At 34.7% G+C, this 11,282-nt stretch overlaps 1 long non-coding RNA gene across 1 annotated transcript; it reads right to left on the bottom strand.

The window, feature by feature from the left end:
- Nucleotides 1-1,116: 1,116 nt before the first annotated feature.
- LOC143725522 (uncharacterized) lies at nucleotides 1,117-6,415 on the bottom strand. The gene is made up of 5 exons (XR_013198242.1): nucleotides 6,275-6,415; nucleotides 2,555-2,641; nucleotides 1,971-2,038; nucleotides 1,526-1,617; nucleotides 1,117-1,240 (listed from the first exon to the last, which is right to left on the bottom strand). It is a non-coding gene; the product is annotated as an uncharacterized LOC143725522 (long non-coding RNA).
- Between the last annotated feature and the right edge of the window lie 4,867 nt (nucleotides 6,416-11,282).

Genomic DNA, 11,282 nt, shown 5'->3' with positions numbered 1-11,282 from the left:
ATCAGTTAAACTTTACAGACCACATTTCTAGACTTGCCCGGTCCTGCAGATTTGTCTTATACAACATTAGGAAGACCTGGCCCTTCCTATCAGAGCATGCTACACAACTCCTTGTTTAAGCTCTTGTTCTATCCAGTCTGGACTATTGTAATGCTCTCTTGGCAGGCCTTCCAGAATGTTCAGTCAAACCTCTGCAACTGATCCAGAATGCAGCGAGAGTGGTGTTTAACAAGTCGAAGAGAGCGCACGTCACACCAATCTTCATCAATGTGCACATGGTTGCCAATAGCTGCTCACATCAAATACAAAGCAGTGATGTTTGCCTAAAGAACAACCACTGGCACTGCACCCTAAACTCACTACTTCAGACTTATGTGCCCTCAAGAAGCTTGCGTTCTGCAATTAAACGGCACCTTGTGGTGCCATCCCAAAGAGGCACAAAAAACACTTTCCCTGACCTGTACCTTGACTGTTCCCTGCTGGTGGAATGACCTGCTTAACTCAACCTGAGCAGCAGAGTCTTGGGCCACTTTCAAGAAAAGGCTAAAGACTCAACTTTTTCATCAACACTTGACCCATCAATACTACCACTTACTATTATATTATAATTCTGTTCTATCTACCTATTTTTTAAACCTTGCTACGTGTCGTGTACTGAGCTAGGCATGGCTGTCACAGCACTTGCATATTGTTGCCCTATTGTTGGTTTGATTACTTCTATTGTTCGCATTTGTAAGTCATCTGCTAAATGTAAATGTAAATAATAACAACATTTGTCTCTTATCCAGTTCTCAGTGATTTTAGCCTGCCTATTTTTGTTCTTAAATTATTATTTTAGTAACTCATTAAGAATTTGTGAAATATATAGGCTAAATAAAGTTCACACTTAGTGCTGGAGGTTGCAGACATGTAAATCAGACCAACACATAGGCTATTACAAAATATTTATTTCAACATTTTTTGCAAACGTGTGAGAATAAAGGTTACATTTGTTAGAAAAACTCCTCAGATAATGAATAGACCCAATAAAGCATGTAAAACAAAACAGTATGCAATGTGATAATTTCAAGTTAGTTATAAAAGCTTCAACCACACAGATATGTTTAGTATAAGGAATTTTTTTTTTTTTTAAAGCTCCAGACTTTAATTCAGTGAAAATGTCAGTATTGATGCCACAGTGTGCAGACAGTGAAAGGATGTCTCGGTCCTTCCTCTTAGGAAGACATCAGCTGCATAATATCTTTGAAATATAAAACAAAACATGTTATTGTGACACTAACATGTAGCACGATTATAAATTATCACACTGCTGTGCCTCTCTAGACTATTATGATATACTAACAGTGAAAAACGATGCAATCAATAGAGATTTCCTAAAGGTTTGACAATAGACTTTGTGCATGAACAATGCATTTCTTACTCCAGACTGTGAATGTTCTGTAAAACGTCATAAAGAAGAGATAAATAATAGTCAACGAAATGAATTACTTTTACTGTGACCTTGTGATTGGCTTTTTCAACTCACTTTTGTTTGGTCCGTCGTTTTCATGTTTAGCAGATCTGCAGCACCAGCAATCCTACTAATATTCCATAGTGTCTATACACTGACACTGAATCCTAAAAAACATCAAGAGTTCATTAAGACGTCAGTAAGAATATTTTCTCCCAGTCAAGACAGTTTGCTCTTTAATTTCCTATTTGGCCTGCAGCATTCTTGGTAAAAAATAAAGCCATCAAGCAGTTGCTTGTTCAAGAGATATTCTAAAGTTTCTACCTCATCTTTCCTGTCATCCTTCCTTTTATGTGTCTGTTTAATTATTAATTCCTTCACTTTATTCAGGGACAGTAATAGCTAAATTAGTTCTATTAATTTCAATTGTCACAAGTACCAAAAAAGAAGGTGGTGGTTAATTAGGCTTTTAGAAATGTAATGCCTAGATAACATTAATAGAGAGTTTATGCCACTTTACCGTATTCCCTTGATTTCGAGTATCTTGAAGAACTACAAATTGTTCATAATTAATACTTTCGGTGCCATCTGAAATGGAAAAAGCCATAAAAAACAGTTATATTTACGGCAATACACATATTTTTGCTATTTTTTTGCAACCTTTGATAACATTACACATTGATGGGGTTTATTATATCCATATTCCCAACATTCCCATATCAATTGGGAATTGTACAAGTTGTACAACTGGACCATGAAAACGAAGTGTTACTTGCCAGAATCGAGCCAGACCAAATCTGAGTTCGCTAAAACAGCGTCTAAATATTGGTTAACAACATTATCCATCATTTTTTATTACACATACCTCTGGAATGCTCGATTCTGATTGGTCAAAATTGTGGCATTGAGTGGTCAGATAGCCTATTTCATAATATTTGCCGTCTTCCATGGAAATGTTGTTTTTCATCCCATACTTTGTATCTCATATCACACCGTGGACTCTCGCTCTCAGATCGTATTGAAAATAACCTCAGAAGACTTCAGGACTGCTGTTGTGTGAATGCACTGACCAGTAGTCAGGAATATACAGTAATGGTAACTTACTGTACATATAGTAGTCAAAAGTAGAGTTATAGTCGTAGTCTGGTGTGGGTGTCATGTCTTCATACTCTTCACTGCCAAATGCAGTACCTGAGAGGATTTGACAAAATCATTTCTCTTCGATTGGGATGTCTATCAGAAGAGCTTTCATTCTTTCTAATGCCTTTCTGATTCTTTTGAATGATTCATACAACAATTAGCATGTAAGGGATAATGTACAGTTAACTGGCCATTAAAGCAAAATAAACCTTGTCGCAGTAGATTGTTTGAATGGGGGCAGTTATTTTAGATTCAGATATCATTATAGTTTTTATTATTTTTTTAATTGTTTTTGTTTTCATTCATTTTAATTAAAGTTTTTATCGGTTTTTATCAGTTTTTGTGTTTTTAGTACATCAAGTTAAACTAACTGAAAATTAGAATTGTTGCATGTATGTATTTATATATATATAAGGTTATTTTAATATATTTTATTTCAGATTAAAGTGTTTTATGGTTTTAGTTTTAGTTAACTATAATAACCCTGAATGGGGCAAAGATAAATTATAACGTTGAGAGTCATTATAAAAATGATATATTCATAGAAATGTTATATTTATATATTATATTATTTTATACTCTTAGAAATCTTAATTCAGCTGTAAGTGAACAATGACAAGATTGATGAATCCAAATCAAGTATTCAGAGAACCATGGAATTAAAATAATAAAAACATCTTTGAATTTGTTTGATGGTATTGCCATTCTAACTTTCTTAATTAAAACTATTTGAGTGTTGAGTAACTATTATTCATTGTGTTGATAATATCATCTTTAACTTCTTAACTTGATATCATCTTTAACTTCAGCAGCCAAGAATGGGACATTTATGATTTGTCTGGGCCTGTGTTCAAGTGCTGCAATTATTCATTCCAAAGTATGATGTGTTCACTGAGAGAATGAGAGTCAGATAACAAGAAGCCAGAAGACAGATGATCCAAACCTGTTTTAGTCCTGTTTTGGTCTTAGATGAAGATTTGTATGGACTTTTCTGTGCTAATGAACATTTGCGTTGTCCTAATTTCAACATTCTTTCTTTTATTTATTGATGATTCTCCATTTTATTTATCTCTTAAGCATGCCATGGCAAGTCCAATTTGTCGGATTCCATCACACTCAACCATGCACAATGATTCGATCAAAAAGAACATTTTCATTTCTTTATTCATTTTAAGGGGGATTCAAATTTTGAATTGCATGATGTGCTGATTAATTAATCGAATTAATCAAACATCCAATTTGGCTGAGAAATTAAATTATGTTAAAGTCATTATTGTGTTAAATGAGAAAAGCATCAAATATAGATAACAAAAAGTAGCTTTAGAAATAAATATTGGTAACACTTTATTTCGATAGTCCACTTTAGACATTCTACTAACTATAAGTAACTTTGCAGCTACACGTCAATAACTGTCATTAGAGTATTAGTAGACTGTCTGCTTAATATCTGCTAACACTTTATTTTGTTGGTCCCCCAACAGATATTCTACTGACTATAAGAAACTTAGCAACTACAAGTCAACTTGTTCTCCTAACCCGAACCCTAACCTAACAGTCTACTACACTCTACTAATACTCTAATGAGAGTTAGTTGACATGTAGTTGAAAAGTTACTTATAGTTAGTAGAATGTCTAATGTGACTATCGAAATAAAGTGTAACCTAAATATTTGATTTGATTCAACTTAAAATAAAGTACACATAAACGGTCATGATTTTTTTCAGAAGCTGAACTAGGGGCAGGTGCGTTAAATTATTTTAAAACGTTACTTTTCCAAAACTAATAGATGCATTAAAACGACAGCCCTAATTTCAAGCTATAGCCTTTGCTATCGAACTATCGGTCTGTAATTTCAAAGACTGCATTATTCCTGGAAGGACAAACGCCACCAAACTTGAATGGGTTTTGTTATAGCGACATAAGTGAATCCGGCCTTTACAGAATAGACCTCTTCATAACATGTGTCAAAAACAAATGAGACTGGCCTTGGCAAACTCTATCGATTTGGCAGGCTCATTTTTGCCTACATTTTACAACAGGCAGAAACACGATATAGATGTGCTCTAACCTTAAAGAAGATTAAACAACAATATTTTTCCTGTCCTTCCCTCCCTCCCTCCCTCGCTTTCTTTTGTTATTGAGACACACTACCTTGGGCTATAGTTTGTTGAGTGTAAGATGAACCCAGTGTGGATATGTTTCTTCATGTTTTCTTGGTTAAATCAGAGGCCATTCAATTTACTTAAATATCTGCCTTTATAACATAATTTAAAGGAATAGTTAAAAAGAATTCTGTCATCATTTACTCACCCTCATGTCGCTCCAAATTCACCATTCACATTTATTTAATTATTTCTATTTTATATTTTATTTTATTTACAAAACTTCTTTCAGTCATACAGGTTTGGAATAATGGATAAACAATGATATAGTTCATATATAGTCTCAAATTCTTTCGGAATTCTTTCAGATGAAGATAATGTCCACAATATTGCAGTGGAAATTCCCAGCAAATGCCATCTATGTAAACCATGCCAGTCATGCCCCCCCACCACAGATAAGGCCCAATCCTGGATCGTTTGTGATGCCCTCTGAAGGGCATCAACGCAAACTAAATTTACGGTACATTTTTTGATCACATCAGTAGCAACTGTAGCATATAATTGCTCTCATAAATAAAAAATATTGTTTATGCAGCAATGTTCAAAGTTTTGGGTAAGATTTCAGTAAGGTTTTTAAAAAAGTCTCTTCTGCTCACCAAGGCTGCATTTATTTGATCAAAAATACAGCCTAATTCAGCCTAATTACTCCAGTCTTCAGTGTCACATGATCCTTCTGAAATCATTTGGTGCTCAAGAAACATTTCTTCTTTTTGTTATCATTGTAAACAGTTGTGCTGCTTAATCTTTTTTGTGGGAAATGTGACACTTTTTTTAGGATCCTTAGTTCCCTTCCAAATGAAAATTCTATCATCATTTACTCACCCTCAAGTTGTTTCAAACCTGTATGAATTTCTTTCTCCTGCTGAACACAAAAGAAGATATTTTGATTGAAGCATGTCGGTAACCAAACAGTTCCCATTGACTTCCGTATTTTTTTCCCTATATGAAAGTCAATGGGGTCCATCAACTGTTACCGACATTCTTCAAAACAGCTTCTTTTGTGTTCAGCAGAAGAAAGAAATTCATACAGGTTTGAAACAACTTGAGGGTGAGTAAATGATGATAGAATTTTCATTTTGAAGTGAATAGCAACAACATTTATTATATACATTTTTTTATCATGTAAAAGTCTTTACTGTCCTTTTGATCAAACTTTCGAAGGATAGGCTAGTGTACGTTTTAGTTCCTGCATATGTGACAACAGAACATTTCACAGTCATGACTGACATAAATAATGTGTTCTTAGCTAACCACATGTTTTCAGATCACCATCACATGTTGTTCCTCAAATTGCCAAGAGAAACAGTAAAACAGCATAAAGGCATTCTGACTTTTCTCCGGTGGCCTACTTTTCTGCTAAATAAACCCATAGGCTTAAGACAAATAAAAACAAATAAAGTTGAAGAGCTACAAGGGGGAAGGTGCATTTTACTGTGCAGAAGAAATGTATAGACACAATGGCATTTTATAATATGCATGAATGTCTGTAACAGGTTAAGGGGGGGTCAGTTTTTTTACTTACCCCAGTTCAGGGTTAGAAGCAAAGCCCCAGTGACCCAGAGAAAGAGCAGCCGTGTGAACATGCTGGAGGAGACAGGAGAACTGAGCGCTTTGTCTCTTACTATATATATATGAGCGTGTGCTGGAGTGAAAGAGTGGGAGACTAGATTGGGGAGGGCTTAAAACAGTTACAGGAAAACTCCTGAGTGACAGCACTGCTACACGGGTCATTCACTTTCAGTTGCAAAACATTTCAGGCCAAAAGTGTTAATCTGTTTAATTTATTCTCTTTGCTATTTTCCCTTCAAGTATGAAGAGCATAGGCCCTATTTTAAAATTCTTTATAGATGAGTTCAGATTAAAATAGTGTCAATTGTTTTAGTTTTTATGTTCTTTATTGTTATAGTTTTAAGAGCTTTTGTAGCTAGCTACCATGAAAAGAATATGAAGTAAGCGAGTTTCGCATACTGACAAATCCAGACATGCTCTAGACATGTTTCGCTTGATTTAAATGAGCTTTCACTTTTTCATGGACTGTCTGAGCCTTACTGTTTTAACACAAACATTAGATTCACTCATTGGAATGAAAACAAATGATTCTGGGAAGGTAAGGTGGCTTACTCAGGTGGCTTTTTAACAAATGTAGGCCTATACTATTACTTTGTAAGGATTGTGTTCACAATCTCACAAAATATAAACACTTCTAAGGCCATTTCTGTTTTACTAATTTAATTTTATATTCTATTTTTAAAAGGATTTTGTTACATTTTTAATGTAAGAATATTTTTTCTTATTCCCATTTTATCCTTGTCTCTTTCCCAAATACAACTGTATTCAAATGTTTGTATTTTCAAATAGGCTAATCTGGATGCAATCTAGCCTAGGCCTACTTGCTTTTCAAGTTTCATAGAGCAGACACGGTGAAACTGTTAGCCAGCATCATCCGAGGAATTATTACGGAATGAGTTCTGACAGGTATCTGGAAGTCACCACTTTCCCTTGCCAACCATGACTTCAGGTGGTGATCGATTTTTAGCTAAATACGGCAAACAACCAAAAAACTATTATTCTGACTGAACAGGTTTCACATGGTGAGTCCACTTTGTTCCAAGTAACCTCCTATAGCTCCAATGACAGGATTATGTTATGCAAGGTATAAATACAATGTTCAAGTGTGCTAATCAAAAATAATTAGGTGAATTCAAATTCTGAAGTGTCTAAAACCATGTCTATGTCTGTGTTGGCTTGTCAAAGAAGAATCTTACCACAAGATGGCGCTAAATACTACAATTTCATGCAGAACCTCTGTAGTTTCCTCAAGCTACCCTAAATGAGATAACAAAATAAGAAAATAGGATATATAAGACAATGTTTAATGTCTTTGCTTTATTAAATAATGATTCAATGAATAGTTTTAGGTTTCTGCTAGTCATAAACCTTGAAAGTGCGGGGCAAAACCACTAAAGTGTTAAACAAGCTATATTTGAGCAATGCGTTTTTAAATATTCAAAACCCAGGTGCAGTATTGGGCAGGATGTTACTATTACAAATATATACTAGACTGTTTAGTGGCAGAACCATAGACTGTAAAAAAAAAAAAAAAAAAAGCAGAACTAGCTACGCCAGTATGACGTCAATTTTGATTCTCCAATGAATCACTCTTACGAGTCGATTGCTTTCAATGAATCGTTCGCACGTTATCAAAACAGTCTGATCGATTCGTGAATGATTCACTTTTGCGAGTCAATTGCATCAATGAATCAGTCACCGGTTAACATTAGGCTTGTTCGACTAGAACCGGCGCTGCACAGAACGATCAGTTTATGGCATCAAAGTACCGCGAGCGCACTTCAAACGCATAAGCAGTTGTCCACTTTATATTCGCTCTCGCGGTACTTTGATGTCATAAACCGATCGGTCTGTGCAGCGCCGGTTCAAGTCGAACAAGCCTAAAATAATCTGAATCGATTCGAGAATGATTTATTCTTACGAGTCGTTTGCTTTAAACGAATTGGGTTCACTGGTAATCAAAACGGTCTGATTCATTTTGGACTTTGGGTTCAGACTAAAAATTACCCAAAAAGATCCTACAACAGCTGCAAGCAGTCTGAAGTAGGCCTACATTTCCCAGCCAGAAGAGAATTAAAACATTAACATGCCGTGTTATTGAAGCAGGTCATTAAGTGCACACACAGCATCGGTAATGTTGTTTATTTTTCTGGTTTTTATTTTATTGGTGATGTTTAAAACACGAATTTGGTCAAATTAGCTACAACTGTTTATTTTTAATATTCCATATTTTTACAATTATGAAGTCGTGTGTTGCAGTGCTGCTATAGCTGTTACTTGTTTTTGACTTTAGCTATTCTTTTTTTCTCTTCCACCGACCACTGTCCAAGTGGCAATTGTTCTGTTTTCAGCAGTAGTACAGCTTCGAAGAACTTAAACTGTATGAATAATAATGCTTTTGCGTGAATACAATACTTTGACACAGTAAACCAGTTGTTGTCAACAAGGCATAACTTAAACTAAACTCATTGCAGGGCCAATAAACTGTCAGATGTGGCTGTCAAAGTTTGAATGCTGGTCCTTCTTTACAGACTATCAGTCTTCCTGTTTTAGGCTATATCATATAATAAGGGATGTTTAGGGCTGGCTGTTAAGCTATCAATGTATTTAAAGCATCTCTCAAAAGCATATGATGGTCCTGTACTATTAATGATAAAAATGTATTTAATTATGCGGAAGTATCCTCATACATCTTATTCTCCATTTTACATAGATATACAAAAAGAGAGAAGTATGAAAATACATTAAGCATATGACGTCCTAGTGTCACCACCAGTGTTGGGGAAAGTTACTTTTAAAAGCAATTTGTTACAATATGAGTTACTGTATGACTAATGATTATTAATTGTATTAGTGACTTTATATGGAAAGTAATGTTTTACATTACCTTTTCTCACAAAGGATGGGCTTGCTTGTTTGTTTTTTAATAACAGAAAAAAAAAAGTTCTAAAGGCCCTTTGACATCAAAAGTGAAATGAATAATCCTCAGACTGAGGGAAATGCAAATTCACACTTTAACAGTAGAGGTCAATAAATGAGAAAACAAAGTAGCCTAACTTGCGTTACTTATTTGAAAATGTAACATATTTTGTTGTAAATTTAAAAGTAATTCATAAATTTACTCGTTACTTAAAAAAAGTAATCTGATTACGTAACTTACCCTCAACACTGGTCATCGCCACCATCAGGTCATTAGTGCAAGTAGTGCTCACTGTAATAGAGCCAAAATAGTCAAATGTAAAAAAAAAAAAGAAGCCATTTAGAGTGTGCATGGATCCACACTTGGAAAATCTACCGGAATAGTGGACTTTTGGCATACTCTTTTCAACATACTATCCTTTAGTTTAGGACACAATTATTCTAATCTCACATACTATTTGGATAGTATATGCACATTGGGATGCAGGGACACAAATCAATTTTCATAGATTAATATAATAATAAATGACCTCTAATGTGGGCAAAAAAGCATAAAAAATTACTTTGACGTTATGTCCTCTTTCTGTGTGTTGATGTCCTTCTCCAACAGCACCCTGGTAGTGTATGGGAACATATGGGCAAGCTCAACAGCTGTGGGGTTCAGCCCTACTGGACCCTTGAGATTAATTATTGCTTGGTACCAACAATGTATCCCTTCCCATGGAAGTCGCCATGGAAACCCTTGCCAGATTCAGAGTGCTTTTTTACATTGCTTGAAAGCTGTGTTTTAGAACATGTTAGCTGTTTTCTAGCTGGTCTGAGAAGGTCATTAGCAGGTCCAAGCTGATTTTTGGAACATGTTTAATGGTCAAGAAGCTATTGGAGCAACTAATAACCAGCTAAGGACCAGTTTAGACCAGCTAGAAATCCAGCTACCATATTTAAAAAAAAAAAAACTACTAGTTTAAGCTGAATTTTAGATCTGTAAATGCTTTCACAAACCTATAACAGGAGCAATTTGGAATCAAGTTGCATCAGCACAGCATGAGATATTTGTCTGAGACAGTGTTATTTTAATATAAGATATATTATTATAGGTTTAAATTTTAAATTAGGTTTTTGTATTGTCCATTTTCGTTTTAATTTTACATTTTTATTAGTTTTTAAATGTTTATTATTTAATTTCCGTTTTAGTACTATTCATCAAATTAAACTAAATGGAATAGAGAAATCTTGTTTTGACAACTATAGTTGAAATAAAATAACTAGTTAACTAAGCTTTTAAATAACTATTTCAGTTAACGTTTATTATGTATGGTTTTAGTTAATAACTCCGGTCTGAGATGAAGCACTCCTGTGGCTCATCCTTCAGCTTCAGACAGGCTGATTAGGAAGATCCTGCAACACCTTCTCATTTCTGTTCGGGGTGTGAGGATTGACACCTCTTGGCACAGTCCAAACCAGGTGAAACGTTTTTATACTGCCATGGCAACACACCCTACTTGGCTCATAGCCAATCAGTGGCTTCTCCTGTCTCCTGTCAGTCAGACTGATTACGTTTCAGGCCACATGCGGTTTTGCACACGCAGCAACTGCTGAGTTTTGTTGTGTTCTTACAGCTCCCTCAGTGAAGTGTATTTGCACCAATTGATTTATTTCCGTGTAAATGTGTAAACCACACATTCACTGAGGTTGAAATGAAATATTTATGGTTAATTTGACAATAGTATTTAATTATTAATTTAATAAATAATAAATTAATATTCAATTAAAGTTTAATTTAATATATAATTAATTTAAAATGTTTAGGTCATTTCTAGGTCGGCTTGAATACAAGAATAGTCTATTGAGAATGTATTTATGGATTAAAAATATGCATTTGGGGTGAATGTATTGCTTATAGTGTGATAGAATGATATAACAGCCAGGCCAATTAATTGGTAGATATTTGTCATCTTGAGATAATCAGCATAAGCTGAAAACTGTGCCCATTTCTGATGAAAAATTCTTGCAAATTTAATGATGGCAAATGAGACTAGAGG

The sequence above is a fragment of the Siphateles boraxobius genome, unplaced genomic scaffold, assembly GCF_051911475.1.
Source record: "Siphateles boraxobius isolate OS27281-9 unplaced genomic scaffold, OSU_SipBor_1 12, whole genome shotgun sequence".
Lineage (NCBI taxonomy): Eukaryota > Metazoa > Chordata > Actinopteri > Cypriniformes > Leuciscidae > Siphateles > Siphateles boraxobius.
The sequence above is the reverse complement of the archived record's forward strand: the minus strand, read 5'-3'. Positions and strand labels throughout refer to the sequence as shown.